This window comes from Vanessa tameamea, chromosome 7, assembly GCF_037043105.1.
Source record: "Vanessa tameamea isolate UH-Manoa-2023 chromosome 7, ilVanTame1 primary haplotype, whole genome shotgun sequence".
In the NCBI taxonomy this organism is placed as follows: domain Eukaryota; kingdom Metazoa; phylum Arthropoda; class Insecta; order Lepidoptera; family Nymphalidae; genus Vanessa; species Vanessa tameamea.
The window spans coordinates 10,562,219-10,588,085 of NC_087315.1; the positions used below are offsets into that span (position 1 = coordinate 10,562,219).

At 31.5% G+C, this 25,867-nt stretch overlaps 1 protein-coding gene across 2 annotated transcripts in view; it reads left to right on the forward strand.

The window, feature by feature from the left end:
* Positions 1–15,266: 15,266 nt before the first annotated feature.
* Positions 15,267–25,867, forward strand: part of LOC113398343 (tachykinin-like peptides receptor 99D) — a 111,032-nt gene continuing 100,431 nt past the window's right edge. For both annotated transcript variants that reach the window (XM_026637054.2, XM_026637055.2), the window contains exon 1: positions 15,267–15,650. The gene's annotated coding sequence lies outside the window, so the exon portion shown is untranslated. The remainder of the gene's footprint in view (positions 15,651–25,867) is intronic.

Consider the following 25,867-nt stretch of genomic DNA (forward strand, 5'->3'; position numbering starts at 1 on the left):
GTCTTATAAAATTTTATTGCATTATATGCAATCAAAATATATTATGTTTATAGCATTGGTCTGTCGGTACTAAAAAGGCGGTTATTGCATTTTTCAAGTGCCTTTCATAGTCGGCACCGGATAGATTACTTTTGAAAACTCCCACGCAAAACCAACTGCATTTTACATTAAGATTATTTTATATATGTATATATGACTCCGTGGCACATACGGCACTTAATCCAATAATTCAATTCTTTTGATGTTAGAAAACTTGCCAAAGAAAGAAAATGTAGCTACTTGTAATTTTATCACAAGAACAAAGTTTGCATACCATTTATAAATCAGTCAAACAATATTTAAAATCGCATAAACGAAGAGTTAAATATATATCAGTTTATCCATATTAATAATATTATAAATGCGAAAGTAACTCTGTCTGTCTGTCTGTCTGTCTCGCTTTCACGCCAAAACTACTGGACCGATTTTAATAAAATTTGGTACACAAATAGTCTAGAGCCTGAGAAAGGACATAGGCTTTTTATTTGGAAAAAAGGGCTGTAAAAGGTTGAAAAGGGGGATGAAAGGTTGTAAGTTGTTGAAAGAATTGTTATTTTTAGAACTAGAAGCATAAAACTTATATGTACATTTATAAACTAACATATCATGACATCCACTAAGGAACGAATTTTGGAAATTCTACCCCTAAAGGGGTGAAATAGGGGTTGAACGTTTGTATGGAAGTCCGTTATTTTTTAAGATAGAAACGTGAAACTTTGTTTTTGGGATACTGATTAAAAATAACTAAATACATATTAAAGCGTTTCTAGATAATCTACCACTGAGGGGGTGAAATAAGGGTTGAAAGTTTTTATGGAAGTCCGTCATTTTTAAAGTTAAAAACATGAAACTTTATTTTTGGGATACTGTTTAAAATCGAGTAAATACTTATTTGAGTGTTTCTGCATATTCTACCCCTAAGGGGGTAAAATAAGGGTTGAAAGTTTGTATAGAAGTCCGTCATTTTTAAGATACAAACATGAAACTTTATTTTTGGGATATTAATTAAAAATGATTAAATACATATTTAAGCGTTTCTTGATAATCTATCACTGAGGGGGTGAAATAAGGGTTGAAAGATTTTATCGGAGTCAGTTATTTTAAGTTAAAAACATGAAACTTTATTTTTGTGCCACTGATTAAAAATGAGTAGATACGTATTAAAGCGTTTCTTGATATTTTACGCCTATAGGGAAAAAGTAGGGGTTGATATTTTGTATACAGGTTAGTCTGGATGTCCGTCATTTTGAAGTAAGCACGAATTTTTTTTTTTTGGGCTGTCGATTAAAAAATGAGTTGATTCACATTTATGCGTTTTTGAATATTTTACGCCTAAGGAGAGAAATTGGGTAGACATTTCATACATAAGATAGTCTGGAAGTCTTTCATTTAGAAATTTTATTTTTGGGCTACCGATTAATAAGGAGTTGATTCGCATTTAAGCGTTTCTGGATATTCTACCCTAAGGGCTGAAATACACACAAATGTGGTATACATAGAAGTCTTCAATTTACGTAATATTTTAAGTTAATTTGTAAATATATTCATATTCTACGCGAGCGAAGCCGCGGGTAACAGCTAGTTTATTATAAATGTTAAAAACTCACACACACACACACACACTGCATGTTACATATACACACACGCAACAAATGAATGTAATAAAATTGTATATAATTCACCTGCCAAAATTGGTGGTTGTAATACCGACAACATAATATGGTTCCAATTTTCAAATTATAGTTTAGCAATATATAGCAACTGATATATATACATATTGTTTATCTATCCAATTCTGGATAACTGAAGTTTTAAAGTTTTACGTAATTCCTGAAAATTTCATTTCGTGTTCGGTGGAGGACGATAATTTTGTGTAGAAGTTTCACGTGACAAAATCCGAAACATGTATCCGTTCATTAACAGGAGAAATCATTTTTCTCTTCCTCCTTGGAAGACGAAATCGTTGACCAGCAGTAAAATATTCACGGGCTTAGTGATTAATTGTTTATACAAATGTCTCGTTAGTCTTGTGAGTAGCTTATAAATTTGTATATTTAAAAACATTAAAAAAGTAGATCATAAACTGATATCACGAGCGTTCGTTTTACATCAAAACTTTTCCTTTAATTATCTTTTTTGCATTTGAAGACGCACTCGTATTGACGCAGCCTTGAGTGTCGCTGAAATGTTTATTAAAATATAAATACCTCGAATATAAGTTGAAACAAATAAATATGGTTATTTGATGCACCCAATCAATTTGGTGTGTTAGTGTTTATTAAATATTGATTAGCAGGATTTTGTTCAAGCGAGTGATAAAAATTAAAATAAGAGCTCCATTAGAAATCTTAGTAATGTTATAAATGCGAAAGTTTGGATGGATGACTCAATCACGCCAGAACGGCTGAAGAGATTAGAACGAAATTTGGCAGAGAGTTAAATTATGGCCTAGCATAGCACTTTTTATCCCTAAAACTTGTACAAGGGAATGAGCGAGGGAGCTTCTTTTAGGCGCGGGTGTTGCCATTGACGGAATTCAGTGCTTAATAAAGTTTATAATATATTTATTTTTTTATTTATTTTAGGGAAACATACAGCATAGTATAATACATACAATTAATACCAAAATAATTCTAACATATGCCAACATAGTTTCCACTGTTGCATTAAAACATGGAGTAAACTAAAAGACAAGTAATAAAAGTAACATATTATCAAAGTATATGAAATAAGGTTATCAAACATGAATTCCAAAATTGACAGAAAAACAATAAGCTCCAAATTAATGATAAATAGTGTTTTTTTTGACTCGTAAGAACTTAAACAGATTTACGTCAAATATATTTATTATAATTAGCACATGCTCTTACCAAAAAAATATTTTTGGAATAGTTAGTTTTACATATCGGTACATAAAAGGTTTGTTTTGAACGGGCAGAGGCATGTGGACACTTGATATTAAAGTTGATAACTAAGTACATTGAGTCGATACAGTTATTTATAATTTTATAAAGAAAAACCTGATCTTTGCATTCTCTGCGTTTCTCAAGCGACAAAATATTAAGTTTAATAACGGAATTGGGCCTAAATTTTCGAGTCAATCTTCTAATAAATTTATTCTGTACATTTTCGATAGCCATAGTATACATTGAATATTTTTGATTTCAAACAATTGAAGCAAATTCCATACGACCTTACATACGCATTATACAAAAGGTTATTTGTATTTATATTCCTAAAATCACTTCCCTGGCGAAATATGAAACCCAACATGCTGAAAGCTTTTGCAATAATTTTATTCACATGCCTGACAAACAGTAAAGTTGAATCCAGAAGCACTCCCAGGTCCCAAATCTCGGTAACCCTCCTAATTGAATGGAATAATTCGTTCTTTTTGCATTTTTACATCTTAGGTTTAAAACCGAATTCAAATTTCAAATTGTATATACTGAATATATCGGTGATTTGCCTTGATAGTTGAGTTTCTTAATTTGTGATTGATTATTACTTCAGTGCTTTAACAGCATATATCTTTTCAGAATATATTTATAATGGAGTTTTGAAGTTTGATAAAAACTTTATACAACATATTTCTACCGACTTTAAAAAATTGCCTTTAATTCTTTTTTTTGCTTAAATGCGTTGGTTTGCAATTCAGAAAGTCGTAGTCATGTATAATTTGTGATTTACAGTGATTTTTGACCCATTGGAATGATTCTCCGGAATTGAAATCGTCATTTAAATTAAGCAGGACTTTAAACTTCCAGAAGGTAAATTACTGCTTACATCCCTCGTTAAAGGTATTTATCTCTTGATTATTTACTTGATTATTGAAACTGTTTATTTCATATTCATATATTGCAGGAGTTTTTTTTTTACCCACAACATGGATTTGAAATAAAATAAATTATAACGCATTGAATTTTCAAACATTCCTTTTATCCCAAGTGACGCTTTTTTTTTTCTCTCGCTATAATAACGCGTTACGCGCCCCTTCTTCCTCTCGACCCAGCGGCTCAAGTGGGGACGAATCGCCTTCACTGTCGCCAGGCCCGCAGTGGGTGACCCCAGGTCCTCCTCCCATCGGACGATCAGGGCTCGCTGGGCTAGAGCCCTGATCCGCCCGACTTCCGCCGATCATCCCAAGTGACCCTTTTTTTTTTTTTTGTTTAACGAGGAGAAAATGCATTTACGCATGCCGCCCGGTCGGGGGACCGGGACGGGTATGTGGGACTCAACCGGGGCCTAATGCCCCGTGCCAGGGCACGCTGATGCTAATGCCCTGTCCTACCCACTAAAACCATCCTCGGGTTTCCACCATGCCGCCGAGTGGTGAGGCCACGGGATCGCCAAGGGCATGCAACCGCGACCCCACCAGCGGCAGCCGCCGTAAGGCGGCTGAATATTCATGGCAAGCGCGCCTAGTGCGCGCCTTCCCCCTCATCCTCCACGTGGGAATGTGGCGAACTCCCCCGAGTCCTCCACTGGAGGCTGGGCGTTAACGAAGTTGACGCCCTGCGGCGGATAAGATGGTAGGCTCCGCCGCTGACCGCCGGTGTAAAACCGTAAAATCGTAAATAATCTTCTCAAATAATTTTGGTATGATTGACAACTTTGATATTCCACGATAATTTTTAACATTATGCTTATCACCATGTTTAAATATAGGAACAATAAGGGATCTTTTCCAAACAGGTGGTAATATGCCTGATTGAATGGATTTGTTAAAAAGTTTTTGTAAAAATATAAAGGAAGTGATAAAGAATTACAGAATTGTTTTAAAAATGTAGTATATAATATATCTAGGTATAATAATGAATGAGGTTACTTTTTGTATTTTTATCTGAAAAAATAGTAAATCATTATACGTTTTATACTAACCTACCAGAAGATGCATTATACTCCGCATTTTGGAGATAGATTCTGTATATAATATTATTATAATAAAAGCCTCTTCCAGTCTCATCCGCTTTAAATTTAGGTGTGACAAATGTGAATATCATATTACATATATAAATCAAAATGTTCACTTAAATTTCAAAATATTTATATAAATTAAATTCCTCAGATTTGAGTTGAGATAAGCGCGTACTTAAATACAGATGAAAGACGCTCTTTATTTAATATAGAACTGATGTTGTTGTTTACAATTAATGTCAGATATATCGTAACGACACGCCTGGCTCTCAAGTTTTGTAAATATTTAGCTTCACATTTTTCACTCCAGAAGAATTTATCCATTATAAGACGACAGAGGAATTCATTGAACTTTCGTTTGATAACGTAAACCGGTGTCATAAGTATAACTTTATACAGACTTCGTGCTGTGGAATTTGAAAGGAAAAACAATATATGTAAAAGTTTTATCTCATCGGCAGATTATGACGTGCGTATTCTGAGCCTTTAGGTGAACTTTAAACATTTAGCTTCAAACTTAGTACTGTACCGGAGACGCTGTCAAATTAAATAATAATTTAAAAGCGGATTCCTGCTATTGGGCTTGCCTTTATGATGTAATGTGCGAGTAAAACTTTCAGCATTCACTTGTATTATAAACTATAAGGTAGTCCATAAATAATTATGCAAACTTGTTTATGGACTACATAATAATAAGTAATCTCTACTGTAAATAGATATTGCCATTGTAACAAATATTAACCATCTGTTACATCATCAATGCGACACCAATCTTGGATGCTGAAAGGTCTTATCGCTTGTGCCTGTTGTAACACTGCCTCACTTTAAATCCGAACACAACAGTACTAAGTATTGTCGTTCGGAGGTGGAATTATTCTTGAGTGAACCAAGTAAATTACTGAGCCTCTAGCGTCATTACTAATAGATTTGTTTCAATATCTACTATTATTAATATCTTATACGATCTTAATTCTAATACGATATTTTTTACTCATTTTATTTTATTCATAATAATGAATCATGCTGGCACTTAATAGAGTAACGACCACTTATATCGGACCTTTATAGTTTGGCGTAATGCCATAATATCATTTCTTCAGTAATGGGCACATGTATTAGCCATGACATTAACAGATGATAATCACGTACTAGTGGTTCTATCTAACTACTTCTATAAAGTGTCTAACGGATTCTGTGATTTTTTTAGGTTAAAAAGATATAAATAATAATAATTCTATTTTTTTTTTCTAGATATAAATGAAAGTACGTACGAACTTATTTCTATCAAATTGTTGATGAAAATATTTATTGCTTTAGAAATATTGTAATAAAAGTAAGTGGATGTCCTTGAATGATCAAAGCGGGACACTCCAGATATGAAATTATTTAGAAAATTTTATGTTATAGGTAAATAAGGCACCTGAAGCCACCAACGCCCATTAAATTTAGCGCTGTAAGAAATATTAACCGTTCCTTACATACCTATGAAAACAGCAAGAATTTATTAGTATTCTACCGCGAAGCAGCAATAATAGTAATATATGATGACTAGGTGGTACCTACATAGAGGGGCTTGCATAGAGCTCTACCACCAATTGAAATTTAACTTATTCCAGCAAGCTGGTTTTCTGAGGAGAAATTTTGTGGAGTATCCAGTTCTTTATACGTTCATATTGTTTCAGCAACACATTGGATTTTCTGAATAGATATATGAATTACTGAAGTAAAAATAAAGTTGTTTTGTTTTCGGGTTAGTATTATTTTAATGAATCAAATATTATCATTTTAAATTATCAAACAGAATTTTTATCATTTATTCGGTCCTGAATGTAGCAATATCAGGCAGGCTTCTCTGCTACTGCTGTGGCACCTACTCTATGACATTGACACTATAGAATTTGTTTCAATTTCTTCTATAACTTTAATTGTTATAATGTAGTGAATAAGGATAATTTTATACCAAATATTTGGGGAGAGTCACTAATATATTTTTACTAAATAAATAATAATCGGTAATTTCATATCATGCATTTTTATTTAATACATTTTTAATGACATAACAATAATAATGTTGCTAAGGAACAACATAATAAGAAAAGATATGACAGTCACCTAGCTGGGCGTATGGAGAGAATGTCTCACAATATATTCCGTCTCGCGGTTTATTGAGATTTTTTTAATTTCATCATTCCGTATTTTTTTTAATTTTCATTAGTTTTTCAAAATTTAACAAATACTTTTGTAAAGAACTTTTGACTTGCAAAATTATATCAACTGCATAAAAACAGTAAGGAGTCGTAAGTTGTAATATTCCGACCTGTCATGTAACGGTAAGCTGTTGATCCACTCCATGGTGACACTGTCAAAAACACACGATGATTTATTGAGCGAGAAAAGGCAAGGAGTGGATTAGTGTCACTCATTTTATTTTATGTTTATTATTAAATGGCTTGAGGGATGGCTTTTATCGATTTCTGTATCATATTTTGCTTTATATTATATAAATAAAGATTGGTTTTGTATAGAACTAGGTATTACTTGGTGATAGGGCTTTGTGTAGGTCCGTCTGGGTAGGTATCACTTATCAGATATTCTTCCGCCAAATAGCAGTGCTCAGTATTGTTGTTTTCCGGTTTGACGGGTGAGCAGCCCAATGTAACTAGGCACAAGGGACATATAATCGTAGTTCTCAAGGTTGTTGGTCTATTAGGTATGTAAGGAATGGTGAATATTTCTTACAGCGTCAATGTCTTTGGGCAGTGGTGACCACAAACCATCACTCATAATCATCATGGTAAATCATTCTACCATCAACCAGCCATCAGAATGATGAGTCAGTATAATTAGCTACCTAGCTTATGAGGCTGGCGGTGCATTGACGGTAATTAATATTTACAAGAGCTACCCCTACAACGTCTACCTGCTAATAACTACTTAATATCGGATGGCTCATTTACCCGTCTGCCTTGAATAATAAATAAAATGAACAAAACATAAGACGATCGCTGACAATGATTATTTTTTAACTAACCTCATTATTAATTAGAAAAAGAAATCACAAATCACTATATTTTAAGACATTGAATGTCGGATTGTATAAACAAGTGTTAGCGTTATTCCATTAGCATTAGCATTAGCAGCCTGTAAATTTCCCACTGCTGGGCTAAAGGCCTCCTCTCCCTTTGAGGAGAAGGTATGGAGCATATTCCACCACGCTGCTCCAATGCGGGTTGGTGGAATACACATGTGGCAGAATTTCGTTGAAATTAGACACATGCAGGTTTCCTCACGATGTTTTCCTTCACCGCCGAGCACGAGATGAATTATAAACACAAATTAAGCACATGAAAATTCAGTGGTGCCTGCCTGGGTTTGAACCCGAAATCATCGGTTAAGATGCACGCGTTCTAACCACTGGGCCATCTCGGCTCAGCGTTATTCCGATCGTTGCTTATTACTAAATATTGCACTTCAAGTTTATAAGCCGCTAATGAAGTTTTAGAACCTATATAGTATTAGAAATAATTACTATTCACAATTCTAAGCTTACAGTGAAGCTCTAATTACATTTTTTTTACATGTTCAAACTACATGACTCGTATAAGAATGCTTGGAAAAAGATTATATAATTCCTTTTTTGTTTTACTTTAAGTAATATAAATCAATTGATTAATAAAACTGTATTGATTTTTTTATAATATTCAATAAAAATATATGTTCTTTTAACAATTTTACCGCGAACACTTTTAATAAATTATTTTTATAAGTTAGATTACCAAATATTTCGTTATTAATAGCTAATTACTTATAATTTTTTTTAAACTAGAAATAAAATAAAATTAAAAAAATATATCGACGTTTTAATTTGTTTAAGTTACGTTTTTGCAGGAGTAATTACAAAAATAAAAAAAATAAAACGTTTCTGAACGTAACATCCAATGAAAGTAAACGAATTTTGTACTTGTACATAATAGTTTTAAAATTAAACGCTTTTAAAGAAATGGTTAATATTGCACAACCTATTTACCGCTTTTAATACTATTAATATGAACACAAGTACAATACTGATATGTGATGTTAATTTATAATAAATTGTTTACAAAACCGCGCCGAATATGTAAACATGTGCTTCAATTTATCGTTAAAGTTTTTAAACGAATTAATTAGAAGGAATTCTTAGATGTCGAGAAAGACGAATACGGTTTATCGCTTTAGTATATTTTTGTTTTGGAAATAATAATTATGTAGATGTAATTTAATTTTGTATGACGCAAAGGAAAACGAGATATTAAAAAAAAAAAAAAAATTAAATTCGAATGTGATAAAGGTAACTTTTTATTCTATAGATTTGATTATGACATTTGAATACCTAATTACCATTTTAATTTTTGATTTAAAATGAGCGTCAATTTTTTTAATCTGCATTTTTAAATAAGATTAGAATACTTAATCCTAAATACTTAATAATAATTGTGCATGTTCAAGAAGAAAATTTTCAAGAAGAAACATCTCAAGTTTGTATTTAACTATCAAAAATACAATCTGCAAAGACGTGGAAGAACACTTCAGTTTCAAAAGAAAAAAATCCTTTGAATATTGCGAAAGATGAAATTTCGAATAAAATCAAGTAGATGAAGAATATCGAGTTACAAATTCCGTAAAAAGTCGGAAATTGGAAGTTACCTGATGAGTGACAGTCGTAAATAAATTGTACCTTTATTAGGCACTTTAAAAGTTCAATTAAAATACAATTTTTACTGTAATATTCGTTTATTTAGATTATGTTGTCTTATAAAACTTTCTGAAATTTAGAAACCAAGATTATTTTTTAATTTGAATTCAAATTTAGAACAATCTTTACGATTTTTAATTTCATGTTACAGGATTGTTTCGCCGAATAATACTTAATGTTGTTCTTTGTACGTGGTTGCGTTTAAATTTAAAGATAAACAAGGCTAGACGCTTGCGATTTCTTGTGTGTAAAATGTACATAAACACACATAAGATATAAGCGATATTTGGCGGTAACTAATCGATTTAAAGATTATGTTTATTAAATGTGCTACACCAACCATTCTCTGTACTCTGTTACATTAAAAAATATATATTTAAATATCGAATAGTGATGGAAAACTAGAGATCTTGGCTATACATGAGCAGTGGGATTAGAAAATACCTTTTACATAATAAATATTATCAATTAGTTTAATTTATCATTGATGCTCGAGTTACAGAAGAATAACCAATTATACGCAGCTCTGCAGACAATAGAAAATCGAAGAGAATTTAATTGTTTAAAGGCATTTTTAATATCGTGTTTATTCACAATATAATATTTTCGATTCCCGGCCGAGACGACGTAGAAAAAGTTCATTAGTTTGCTATGTTGTCTTGGGTCTGGGTGTATGTGGTACCGTCGTTACTTCTGATTTTCCATAACACAAGTGCTATAGCTACTTACATGAGGATCAGAGTAATGTATGTGATGTTGTCCAATATTTATTTATTTATTATTTATTATTGAAATAGTTTTTTAATAGCACATAATACGTTGGATTTATTATTTAAATTAAAAAAAAAAGTATTTTACCGATCACAGTATCATACGTATCGACGTAATATATTTCGAATGTACTACATTTAAACTTTTTATGTTATAAATTATCAGTTAAAAATTCTTGGAAACTTAATTTTCATTCAGTACACGTAACCTTTCTTAAAATCAGTTCAATGAAGCATGATTGCGCAGTCCGTATTATTTTCTGCAATGACGTAAAAGTAGTCGGTATTAAATTTTATCAATTGTATAATATATTTGAGCCCTATCCATCCTTATACAAAAAATCGGGTTCTTGAATCTCATTAAGTTTTTAGTCATATTTTATTTTTATTTTATAAAAAAATATTATTTATAAAAAAATTATATATTTAAAATAATTACGTCGTGCTTTGTGCAAGCTCGTCTGTGTAGGTACTCAGCCCTACTTATTTTTCTACCAAGTATTTTTTCCAGTATTTGTGTTCTATTTTGTGTTCTGTAATACCCTTGGGCAGTTGTGACCACTTACGGTCAGGTGGTCCATTTGCTAGACCGCCTAGCTATTATATAAAAAAATGGAATAATACGTAAAAAAAGAAATAGGTAATAAATCATTAATAAATTTACCACAACGTTATATTTTTAGTATGTTTTCAGTATATTAACATTAAAATCAAAGTCTAAATCGATTTTAGTATAAAAGTTAAGAAAGAAAACGTCTGTTCTGAGCAGTGGCGTTAAATGGAAGTGAAATTTATTAAAAAAGTTTACGAGATAATTGATTGGAGAGTAATTTAAGAATGAGAAGTTTTTATACGCATATTTCTTTTTCATCATCATCATCCTCCTGCCCTTATCCCATATTTCTTTTTATTAAATATCATTATTAATAATATGAGTTATAGACACGATCAAGTTTATATTAAAATTTATAAGTTTTGTTTTAAGATAACCAATTAAACAGTATAGTATATAGTAACAAGTGGGTCTCCCGCGAAACTTCGCGTTTATTCAAAATGTTTTTGGAAATTTACAAACCTATGACAGGTTTTATTTTGATATCATTTCATTGTAAACAGCAACTTACTCATATATTTGGCGCCAAAATTATAAAACCTTATTTAAAATAAATTTTTAATGTTAAATAGTATATATGAGTTAATTTAATTGTATGAGCTTTATTATGTTACGAGTCTGCACGACTAATGAATCTCACGTAGATAAAATGGCAATGAAACATTGGCACTTTTTTGTTATTTAACAAGTTATGGCCGTCTTTTTTATTTTCTAAAAAGTTTAACGACCGTTAAGATATACTAGTTTAGTATAGTTCATAGAACAGTGGTTTTATCTTGCAACTGAATTTTGAACCAGCTCCGTCTAATTGATTGTAACTGTAATATTGCATATTGGTTCTGGTAAAGTTTTATTCGTGGACGGTTGAATTAAATTGATTGATATAAATATTTAGATATATTTATGTGACATCGACGTTACCAAAAAGAAAAACAGATCTGTTTATGCAAATTAGACATGATGAAAAAAATAGCATTTGTCTTAAAAAAAATCTCTCAAATTTATTTCATGAAAGAAATATTTTGGTAATTCAAATATTGTATAAGATTTAGGACCAAAATAAATAATTATATTTTCATGTAATGCTTATGCAATCAAACCATATGGTTTGATTAATTGTTCGTTCTAAGCGATGGTTGCCCTTCACACGTGCGAAACAACACAAGTCCTTGTCTCCATTTTAATGAATGATATTTATATGCTTTACAGAATAAGACAAAACCCTTTCTATCCAAGCTATCTCTAGTTTGACTATTAATAAGTAAAAAATACTATTAGATAAAAAGAAAAATATTGAAAAAAAAATCATTGAGGTTTCTTATAATAATGTAGGAGTTGTATATTTGAAAATATTTTTTTGCGGGCATTTTAAATGTCATATTCGTTGCTAGTGCGTCAAAATACCATTGTATACTGAAATTAAAATCGATCGGAAGTATTGGCTAAAAGGAAGTTCATCCGTTCCGATGAAAGAGTGAAAATAGAGGTGTAACTCACATATTGACTTAATTAATAATTTCCTACGTGTCAATTATGGTAAGCTAGAGTTACGTAAACAATCTACAAAAAAGATTAAATTTGGATGTCATTAGGAATGGAATGCCGCGCATTTGGTAATTTTTTGACGTCAACACAGTCTTTATAAACAAAACAGCATGGGATCCAGTTCCCATGAGATAATTGTTCATTGCTCTTATTTATATTACCAAATTATACAATCATTACACACACGTTAGTTTATTTGGCTATTTATAATTTCAGGATTTTATAGATTGTTTTTTTTTTTTTTTTATATATATATGTATTTCTCACCATCCTTACACACTTTTTATAACCCCATTCATCACGATGGTTACAGGCCAGGTGCAGGATTAATTGCTTTTTGATATGCGGGAATTAACACAGCTACTTTTTGTTGGTCCGCTTCGGGGTTTGAACCTAGCACCTCGTAACCTGTAGCTTTATACCACTAGAATAAGAGAGAATCAACACACAGTTTATATTGCTTCTTCAAATATGTTCGTACAAATGAATGTAATATAATTTTGCTACCCAATTTTCACCGAAATTAGGACTCCTGAATAATTCGTAATATTCGATGATATATTTACATTTTCATCACTTGACGAATATATAGGGTTTAATTTATTAATTACGGTATTTAAATTAATTATTAAAATAAATTTTCAATAAGTTTTGCCTTCATTTTTCACTGCACTAAATGCTCGTCAGGAATATAGTATCCGACCGCACATCAATTACAATTATCGGCTAAAGCAGAGCTGAATGTTTATATTACAACTTTTAAAATCAGTTGAAGATTTAATAAGTTAAAAGAGAGTCAAATTATGATTAAGTTAAGTGTTTTAAAATTATGTTTGTGGTGATTACATATCGTAACAGTTCATTCAATTTCCGCGCTTACTAGAATCCTTCAGCTTCGGCCAATGGCATGCAGTCGAGTCGATAGGAAACCGAATGTTTGACCAGAGGTGTTTTTTTCGGCTAAAAGAAGCCAAAGGTTCGGTCAATCACAAGAAATATGTTCAGGTGTTAATCAGTTATACAACATTATTAAATTTTGATTAGGCGAAAAATAAAAATGCCTTCAAATTACGAACATACGTTTACGTTAAAGTAAATAATATACCGTTGCTGGGCAAAAGGCTTATCTTAAGAAAAAGCTTTGAAACCATCATATTGTATATGTGAATTACTAAAACATGAAAGAAAACACAACATTTGAAAATGAAGCATATTAAATCCAGCGGGCTTACCTGGATTCGATCCAGCAATCTTTGTTTTGATCCACGGCTACTGCCATCCTTTTCGGGTCATCTCGTAGCCTCAAAACGAATATGTTTTTCTAATACATTATTTGTTTGAGACTTAAAACGAATTTAAATAGGAAAAATCATGAAGAGAATTACATGAAATATTTATGGACATCGAATCAGAGCACCACGTGCTCTAGCGCATACTAAAAAATATTAAACGTTACGGCATTTGTTACGCTAGTCTAACTTAACCAAAACTACCTTTTTGGTTATTTTAAAACGGGAGCGCGATGTATACCTGCAAAATCTCTATATTACTTTCTAAAAGACCTTGGCCTGCCGAAAACTGCAGTAAGTTCTGTGTTAGAACGAATACCTAAAAATGCGCTAACAGGTTTCTACTAAATTTGGCAAGGCAAGGGCAACACTAGTAGTGGTCAGCGTTGATCATTACAAAGGGTCTTGTGACGGACGAAGGATACAGATAAACCGTGTGGGTGTCGGGACCATCGCGATGCAGATGCTCTTTAAACCGACACTCAGGGAGCAAGTGACGGAATCTGCTCGGAGCTTCTACTGAAATGCTATGAAGTTCCTGTCATCGCAGTTCATAACAATGTTTGTCAGACTTAATATATGTCATTCCATAATAACATGTGTATATTAGAAAACTAGGAAAAATATTATTAATAAACATACGTATTTACAGTACATTCAAAATATAATAAACATTGTCTCTGTATGTGTGTGTGCGTGTGTTTTTAAATAAGTAACTTTGTTCAATCACGTCGAAAAAAGCTTCGCGAGGAAAATTATATTACGAGTACATTATTTCTATACAAGCAATCTTCTCTTTGTTGTGTTTTTACACTGAAATGATTTCGAACGTTCCGCGACGATGCTTATAAAATTACATCAATTGAGTTCCCTAAGTATTCAACGCACGAAAATAAATAATGATACTTCCACGCATGTAGCCGTTTTATTTTCAATTTCTTGAGTGTATTATTTCATGTAATTCTTAAAATACATAGGTATTTAAGTGAACTAAAATATTAAATGCATGTTATTTTAGTTATTTTGACTTTATCTTAAGCCTGGATATTATTAACGAATCAATAGTATAGTCGAAATGGAAGTTACTGGGTCGATCCTGTGTCCTTTGGATTTTTGTCAAATTAATACTCATTTAAAATGTAACAGATATAAAACCTCTATAGATGTTTAACATCTAGTAGCTCATGAGAAATATACTATACAGTAAAAATTGTTAAAAAAAATGAAGAACTAAAAAACAGAAATGTCGGTTATAATATTTATCATCGATATTAAACCAATATGGCCATAGGCAGTTTGCCCAGTATGGCCATATGACGTTTGCGCGAACCCTTGTTCGGAACTCAAATCGCGATGGGAGAGCGTCGGGTCAACAGTGTCACTCCGGCTGTACGCTCACGAACATCGCCCGAACACGCGGCAAAGTCGGCAGTTTCGAAAATATCTAACGGATAAACATTATCTGTGCTTTGTTTTTCTGACGGATATTTTTTGATAAATTTATGAGTATTATTAATATAATGTGAAAATGTTTGCAGTGTTGTCAATTAACACGAGTGATTAGTGAATTTTATTTAATTACTTTAAAACTTTAAGTGATATATATTTTTGTGTTATTTAAAAAAAAAAAACATATTTATGTTTTAAGCGAAATCGCTTAGAACTTGTACTGTGGTTGTTTCTATGGAGTGAAATTGTTTTGAAATAACCGGGCAACTGCTACACAATTTATTCGCAGCCGAAAGGTAAGTCATTTACTTTTAAATATGGAAATGTAACGAGTTCCGTAAAGGATCACTTTATTGGTGTTTTACGTGATTTCAGATTACACACGCAATCTTTTTACAAACAGCCGTGAACTTATTGAATCGAATATTAATAATATAATATATATGTATTTCGAATATTGAAGATGATGTAGCTTTTTTTTGCAGGGCCGTTAAAGAAATATAAATGTTACTATTGTGGATGTTCTTATGGTGGATTAGAAACAGTATATATCAAAAATATTCTAAAACTCACAATTTAAATATATATTATTCTAGAAATAAGATAAGAATTATTATAATATGAATAAAAAACAAACCATTTGCTTCTAAAAATTAAATAACACAAAAAAAATATTGCACAAACATTGTATTGAATAAAAACTGTGGTACATATAGTACTTTATCAAGAACAACAGTTTTTTTTTTCATTTTAGGATTTATTTTATAAATTAGTGAATAAAATTGCTCTTAAGTTAAATTACGTCTTATAGTTTAAATGTATTTATTAGACAAATACATTTTAAGGGCCAAAATAAATTCAATCTCACTCTTCAGTTTGTATTTCTAAATAAAATTAATTTCAAATAATGTTTATTTTGAAGCTCTAGTTATTATACAATTTGCTTAGTTTAAGTAAAATTATTCTATAACTACGAAAATTTATCTAAAATCTAAAGTTCCGTCGGTATTTGATTACAAAAATATTTCAATCTCATTTATTCAGAAACGCATCAAAATGTTACGAAATTAATATTGCACATAAAAACTGCTTGGTAAAAGAATCTCCTTCGACATTATGAAGGCTGAGTTTTAACTCATTTAGGAAATCCGCGACGGAGAAACTTAAACAAAGATTGAATTGCTGTAAGTATTTTTTCCATGATAAATTAAAAAAATGTAAATACTTTAAAGTAAATGGATTTCGAACGTTAAATACGTAGTTTAAATACATTATTTTTATGTTACATCAATGAATTCGTCATTCGGCTGAAAAGGAGTTTAAAATGGAATTCACTGTTGTCAGCTTAAACGCAACGGTAAATAAAAATAAAACGTTTTAAAAAAATTGTGGTTCGAGAAGTCAATTCCAAATGCTTTTTAATTAAATTGAATATTTAATTTACTAATTTTCACTTGACATTAAAATAAGCCGAGATATCCTACAGGCTAGAACTTTTGAATCTTAAACGAAGATTCTGGCTACCTATTCCATCGCTTGTATGCATCATTGATCTTTTTATGTTTATAAATCACCTTGTGATTGGAGTTCAATTCGTCGTCGTCGTATGATTTCCAAATTTAAATTAAAAATGTATCGTTCTACTTGTGTGTTGCGAAACATACTTGTGAAGCTTCGTTTCATAATCACGATGTGAAATGAGCTTCGAGCTTTACCGCATGTAGGAAGCACATAACAAACATTTTCGGGAGAAGTACTTCAGATTAATACTAAAATTTGCCAGTAGCTACTCTTGCGTATTTGCCAAATTTTCATCATAACCAAATTTATTTTAAGTTTTTGTTGGTATTTTAGCAAATGCATATCGTATATATGTAACATAGTACGAATTATTAAATTTCCGCTAGCATAGTTCTTCTATCAAATACTAGCTACTCGAGCCAATCGCCCGGGTGTAGTGTATATAAATAGTTTATATAGCGAAACCAAACACAACGATTTTTTTTGCATTTTTCTCCATACGCAAAAAAGTCACCTAAATTTCATCACAAAAGGAGGAATGATTTGGATATGCATTGAGGAAATATTCATCATTTATAAAGATTAAAAAACACACGTCATCCCGTATGTTATGTACCGTACCTTCATATTGACAAGATATCAATTAAGTAGGTCACTAGTTTATTAACAATGCACTTGCGACTTGTGTTCATAAGATAGGTTTCTTCAGATCACACTTTCGTTATACTTGCGGTCGTACAATACTCTCAACCCATTTTCATCTGCACTGAATACATAAAACATCATAAATGTATTAATATCCGCTTAAAATCTATTAATTACCATGTAAAATAAATTAACATCTTATTCGTAAATTTAGAATAAAATCTTTAATTAGGTTGAATTTTATTACAAAATAAAAAAAAAAGTCTAATCTAGATCATACAACAAATACAGATTAATGTAAATAAAGACAAGTTTAAATACTTTTATCAATATAATGTGTATAAAAATTTTGTAAATAAAAAAAAAACCTAATCTACTTAATGTTTCTACTTCAACTAAAAACTTCAATATCAGTTAGTGTTATTTAATCGATGTGGTGTATAAACAATAATATAAATAACTATGAAGTATCTAATAGTAACTAGTAAGTCTGTAATATTGACACAGCTTTGAAGAAGCCTTTACAATTAGTTGCTTAAATTTTTTTTTTTTCATCTGCACTAAGGGATTCGTCAAACGGACAAAACGAAGAGGATTATTATTATACAAAAATAACAAGATCTTAAGCAGGTTTTATCTAATATATTGAAATATATTATAATTAGCTTTAGCTGAAACAATCACCTAATGAGGAGAAAATTTATAGCTTACTCGCATACGCCGATCCATTGGGAATGTGGAGGTTAGGGCAATGAAAATGGAAGGGAGAGCAAATACAATATTCGGAGAACCTACAAACTGAATACCCGTGGTGTCTAGATTTATTTGTGAACATACATATTTGTTACTAAAATATTAAAAAAGGTTTAATTTATCTTTAGATAAATTAAAGCATAAAATTAAAAAGAGGGTTAAAATATAGTAACCACAGTATTAATTAAGCGACTTTGTTACTCAATCAGTTTTACCGAAAGTTACTGTGTAAACTGATTAGGTACCTTTTCATGCGTTCCGTACTAAGCCGATGTGGGTTGTTATCTTTCGCACCAAGCTATAATTGTTTGAACATAGATGATATTCTAGATTTATCATATATGGAGAGTGGAGGCCCATAAATCAAACAGTTAAGAGAGAACCATTCTTTGTTGAATGTAATTGTAATTGTCTACTCTTAAAAGTAAAATTATTGAATATTTCATATATATATCAGGATATATTAAATGAATATTTATTGTATATTAGCGACCCGCCCCAGCTTCGCATGGGTGCAATGCTGATACGTACAACTTTCACAGTTTTCCAGTCATTAGACAATACAAACGCTATGTCTCTGCGTTTTAAATCTGTAATATCTTCGAAAATATTCATTTAAATTTTATATGGTTATTATCTGTAAAGGGCCATATTGATTATTGACAATGTATTTAAGGTAGTTAATTGGATAAGGATTAATGCTGTATTGCTTAAAATCGCATCGAAAATAAGCCATTATTTCTCGTTAAAAGTGAACGATAAAAAATGGTTATTGTGGGTTATCCCTAAGAGATAGACCTACTATACCATCGCTGATTTTTTTGAATACCTTTATAAGATGTACAATACTGTAGTACATTATTTTGATCTACATATCTCGAACGGTTCAGCCAGCGTTTGCAATGTAAGCGCAAAAAAATGCGTTTATTTATATAACTTTAGAAACCTCAAAATTTATCAGTGTTTCTATAACATATTGTGCATGTATTATAGATATAAAAAACACAGCATCAAAATCAGTTGTGTAATTTTAAAGATCAAAGCATACACAGGGACTGACAGCGGTAAGCAACTTTGTTTTATACTATGTAATGATTTTATATGGAAAGTGGGCTAACTGATGCTAAGTGGTCAACAAGAAAAACAGCAGTATTCTTGTGTTTGATTTGAAAGTTTAGTGAGTCAGTGTAACTAAAGGAACAAGGAACATTTTAGTTCCAAAGCTTGGTTTCGAAAAGGATCCTTAATATTTCTTACGATTCCAATAGTAACATACCTTCTTTGGTTAGCAAAGCATTAAAATGGCATAGAACCTACGCAATGGTATATTATGGTTATTATCTATTTTGCTGACGTTATTATTCATAGCTATATTAATTCAGCGATTCGATTACCTATTGTTATAAATAGGTATAGGTATAGAGAATAAAAAAAAGTCTGTAATTTTATTGTATTTTATCTTTACATAGTATAAAACAAAGTCGCTTTCTCTGTCCCTATGTCCCTTTGTACGCTTAAATCTTTAAAACTACGCAATGGATTTTGATGCGGTTTTTTTTAATAGATAGAGTGATTCGAGAGGAAGGTTTTTGTATATAATACATAGACAATATATTTAAGTAACACTGATAATTTTAAAAGTTTCTAATGTGATGTCGTAAATTTATACATTTTTTTGCGCTTACATTGGAAACGCTGGCTGAACCCTACTAGATAGATCAAAATAATGTACTACAGAATTGTACACCTCAAAAATGTCTACAAAAAAGTCCGCGATGGTATATGTCTATCTCTTAAAGATAGCCCACAATAACATTTTTTTGTCATTTATTTTTTACCACAAATATTGGCCAATTTTCGAAGCGATTTTAACCTATACAGCATTAATCCTTATCCAATTAGGTACCTTAAATAAATTGTGCATTCAATATAAATCAATATGGCCCTTTACAGCATATAATTTAAATGAATATTTTCGAAGATATTACAGTTTTAAAACGCAGGGACATAGCGGTTTGTATTTCCTAATGAGTGAAAACTGTGTGCGTTGTACCTATTTGTTATCACTATATAGTATAAAACAAAATTGTTCCCGCTGACTGTCTTTTCCTGTCTATGCTTAAATCTTTAAAACTATGCAACGGATTTTGATGCGGTTTTTTTTAATAGATAGAGTGATACGAGAGGAAGGTTTTTGTATATAATACATAGACAATATAGTTAAGTAACACTGATAATTTTAAAAGTTTCTAATGTGATGTCGTAAATTTATACATTTTTTTGCGCTTACATTGTAAACGCTGGCTGAACCCTACTAGATAGATCAAAATAATGTACTACAGAATTGTACACCTCAAAAATGTCTACAAAAAAGTCCGCGATGGTATATGTCTATCTCTTAAAGATAGCCCACAATAACATTTTTTTGTCATTTATTTTTTACCACAAATATTGGACAATTTTCGAAGCGATTTTAACCTATACAGCAATAATCCTTATCCAATTAGGTACCTTAAATTAATTGTGCATTCAATATAGATCAATATGGCCCTTTACAGCATGTAATTTAAATGAATATTTTCGAAGATATTACAGTTTTAAAAATTGCGGAACGTAGCGTTTGCGGTGGTACCGGCCGGCCGGGGCGGCGGGAGCGTGCTATAGGCGCGTCGGAGGCCACGGTTCTCCCTGTAGCACTTTGAATTTAGCAGCGATCGGACGCGGTTATTATCGGAGCTCTCTAGCGATTGAAATAACAATCCATACTTCTTATACTAATTTTATACTAATTTTCTTATACTAATTTTCTTATACTAATATTATAAATGCGAAAGTAATTTTGTCTGTCTGACTGTCTGTCTCGCTTTCACGCCAAAACTACTGGACCGATTTAAATGAAATTTGGTACACAAATAGTCTAGAGCCTGAGAAAGGACATAGGCTTTTTATTTGGAAAAAGTGCTGTGAAGGGTTGAAAAGGGGGATGAAAGGTTGTAAGTTGTTGAAAGTATTGTCATGTTTAGAATTTTTAGAACTAGAAGCATAAAACTTATATTTTAGGCTGTACACTTATAAAATAACATAATATCATGACACCCACTCGGGAGGGAATTTTGGATATTCTACCCCTAAATGGGTGAAATAGGGGTTGAACGTTCGTATGGATTTCTTTAAGTTAGAAACATGAAACTTTATTTTTGGGATACTGATTAAAAAGGAGTAGATACTTATTTAAGTGTTTCTGCATATTCTAACCCTACGGTGGTGATATAAGGGTTGAAAGTTTGTATAGAAGTCCGTCATTTTTAAGATAGAAACATGAAACTTTATTTTTGGGATACTGAATAAAAATGAGTAGATACGTATTTAAGTGTTTCTAGATAATCTAACATTAAGGGGGTAAAATATGGGTTGAAAGTTTTTATGGGAGTCAGCCATTTTTTAAGTAACAAACATGAAACTTTATTTTTGGGATACTGATTAACAATGAGTAAATACGTATTTAAGTGTTTTTTGATATTCTACCAATAAGGGGATGAAATGAGGGTTGTAAGTTTTTATGGAAGTCGTCATTTTTTAAGCTAAACATATGAAACTTTATTTTTGGGATACTGATTAAAAATGAGTAAATACGTATTTAAGTGTTTTTTGATATGCTACCACTAAGGGGATGAAATAAGGGTTGTAAGTTTTTATGGAAGTCGTAATTTTTTAAGCTAAACATATGAAACTTTATTTTTGGAATACTGATTAAAAATGATTATATACGTATTTAAGTGTTTCTAGATATTCTACCTCTAAGGAGTTTAATAGGGGTAGGACATTTTTTATATAGGTTAGTCTGGAAATCCGTCATTTTTGAAGTTAGAAGCATGAAACTTTATTTATGGGTTACTGGTTAAAAATGAGTAGATACGTATTTAAGCGTTTCTTAATATTTTACGCCTAAAGGGAAAAAGTAGGGGTTCACATTTCGTATACAGGTGTTAGTCTGGAAGTCCGTCATTTTTAAATTAGAAGCATGAAATTTTTTTTCGGGCTACCGACTAAAATGAGTTGATACGTATTTAAGCGTTTCTGGATATTTTACGCCAAAGTGGAGAAATAGAGTTTGACATTTCGTATATAGCATAGTTTGGAAGACCGTCATTTTTGAAGTTAGAAGCATAAAACTTTATTTTTGAGCTACTGATTAAAAATGAACAGATACGTATTTAAACGTTTCTTGATATTTTAGACCTAAAGGGCAAAATAGTTGTTAACATTTCGTATTCAGGTTAGGTTAGTTAGTATATCATTTTGAAGTTAGAAGGTCGAAATTTTATTTTTGGGCTACCGATTAAATATGAGTTGATTCGCATTTAAGCGTTTCTGGATATTCTACCCTAAGGGTTGAAATTCACACCAATGTGGTATTCAAAGAGGTAATACATTAACGTAACATTTTAAGTTAATTTGTAAATATATTCATATTCTACGCGGGCAAAGCCGCGGGTAAAAGCTAGTATAAAATAAACGATATTTTGCTCTTGCTTGAAGCTGCGTTTACATACGTTCGTTTAATTACTAAGATATACGGTTTAATATCCCGAAATATTTTAGTAACACTCGCAGGCATTCGTTATCGAATAGGTTTCACAAATTAGAAATACTTTACGTACATGAGTATATTCCCGTAGTTCCTAGATTGCGAAGATATTGATAGTTAGTTTGTTATTTAAAACAAATTTCTGACAACTTAGTTATCATTGGTCTATCAAGGGTCTGTAGGTTGTAGTCAAGAGACATACATATGTACGTGAAATATGTACATATGTACGTGACATATGTACATATGTGATGAGATTGAAATTTCTTTATGTATTGCTAGACTAGTCAAAGTAAAAACTACCACTGATTCGGAAAATAAAATATCACGTCCGTCATCTGCGAAGAGACGGCAATAAAATCTCAACGGGTTTTCAATATCACGAATATCATTTTTTTTATATATAATATAAATTCATTTTTTTTGTATCTGACATATTATAATCTGAATTATCTAATACCGTATTATATTTCTTCCAAACGGGGAACTGGGTCGGAACAAATTTATATTTTTGTTTGAATAAAATGTTAACAATAGAACGGATAGTGATTTTGAAAAATATTCAGCGACGTCGAAATCATTAATATTCCTTCGGTGTTTCTGGCAGCAGGTAAATATAATTTTCTCAAATTACAATAAAATAAAAGTATATTTGTTAGCAAATTCTGAGAATTGACTAGTGTAATTTTTTGCAGTTGTTGTTATGTAGTTATTCTTTTCTAGATAACATGCGTGCTTTTACACGTGCGAGTTTACTATTATAGTAGACCTATTCTGTGAGATTAAAGTCGAAACTCATCGCAGTGAAATATTAGAATGTGATATAGGACATCGAATAATAAGAATTATAAAATTTAAAGCAAACATGTATCAAAATGTCGGTTGTCAGCTTTTAATTTCACGAGTGAGATACGAAGTTGATTCTTAGAGTATCCCACTTTTCATAAGCCTCCGGTCGTAGCGATATGTTTTATACCCTTTCTCAATAAATTTAACTGTTGGGCTTTATATTTTAGTGTAGATAAATAAAATTACGTTTAAATATTATAACAGAATTTCAATAAGGGCTAGTGATAATCATTACCAATAAGGCTACGCCTTTTTCTTCCACCCATTTCTATTTCTAGTCATGTCGTGCACATATGATACCTCATCAAGACCATTCAACAACAAACAAAACAATAGTAACAGCCTGTAAATTTCCCACTGCTGGCCTCTCCCTTTGAGGAGAAGTTTTGGAGCATATTCCACCACGCTGCTCCAATGTGGGTTGGTGGATACACATGAAATTAGACATATGCAGGTTTCCTCACGAGAATTAAATTCACGAGATGAATTATAAACACAAATTAAGCACATGATATTCAGTGGTGCTTGCCTGGGTTTGAACCCACGATCGGTTCGACCATTTGACCATCGACACCCGGTTAAGACCATTCATCTTTTATTAATCTTCCTTTATATAAATCTTAATCTGTCTTAGATTTTCCTTTGTTGATATTCATCCCTCCACGCTAAAAGCCGTACGAGCTGATAATCCTTCCAGTTTTTCTGTCATAAAAGATACTTTTAAATTTTCTCTAAAGTATTCGTTTTGTATTTTATTAAAACAAAAAAAAATCATACTATACAGCTTATTGCAATGGAAGAAGGAAAAAAATATAAACCAACCTTAGATTTGCGAATTTCATGCGATTTGCTAATAACTCAGCTATATTGTGCACTACTAAGAGTTTATGACTAATATACCTTTATTTATAATACAGCAATATTACACTTATTTCCACTTTAATTTGACTTCCAAAATTCCGATAACAGTTTCGCCGACGTTCAAAAGGCAATTTTGTCACAAATCCATATTGAATACCATAGATTAATCAAGCTCTCGACCAATTATATCGCGTCAATTTTCTGGCAAATTTTGTTTATTTGGCTTTTTCCTGTTATGGTTGGAATAGAGTATACAATATACTTGTCAACATAGAGTTATTCGTTAAGAACTCACTTCGTTTCTCGCCCGTGAAACCGTCTTACAGTATTACGGTGATACGTCTTTAAGTGTTTTAATTGCTATGGTAAAAGTCGCGTACAGTGTATCATTTCAGCAACGTGTTTTACAGTGAGTTTCTACTTGTTCTTATAATACTTCTACTGGTCTGATGACAGTTTTATAATTTTGCTTTTTAGTTTAATGGAAACTAGGGGTCCTGGGATCGCCATTAAATTCAAAGTTTTCATTAGTTCTGCTCCTCATGTACTAAAATAGCATTTAAATAGCATAATTGGTAAAATATATCAGTGTTATAAATTAATCTTGGAACAACAAACTTTCATTTACAAAATAAGTTTATTAAGTACATTACTCGGATAAAACAAAATTTGTCTTGTTTACTGTTATCTCGTCGTGATGTTGCCGAGTCATGTGGACTTTATAATTCAGAGTGTGTGGCGTTCTTGTACTAATGGGTACATCCGTACTTTCGAGGACATTAGAAATGTGAAAACATCAGACTATGTCTTAAATTTTTTTCGGGCTACTATGCCGACCTGTTAATTCTGTTAGAATGTTGTATCAGACTAAATCTATTAAAATTTACATAATACAGTAACTATTTTTTTATGTAATAGGTAGTTGGACCGGCACATTGAACAACTTGATGTTAAGTGGTCACCACCACCTATAGAAACTAGCGCTGTCAGATATATTAACCATTCCTTTCCTCGCTATTACGCCATCAACCTTGGGTACTAGAATATTATGTCCCATGTGCCTGTAGTTACACTGGCTCACTCACTATTCAAACTGGAACACAACAATATGAAGTATTGCTATTTGGTGGCAAAATATCTGATGAGTGGGTTCTGTGCAGGCTACTAGCACCTACCACCGAGTAAATGATTTTTATTTTTTTGAATTTTAAATTCATCCAAAATCTTTATTGACTACATTATAGTCGTTATTATGAAAGGTGACCTTAATGCGTGAAGAAATACTCTACTAGACGA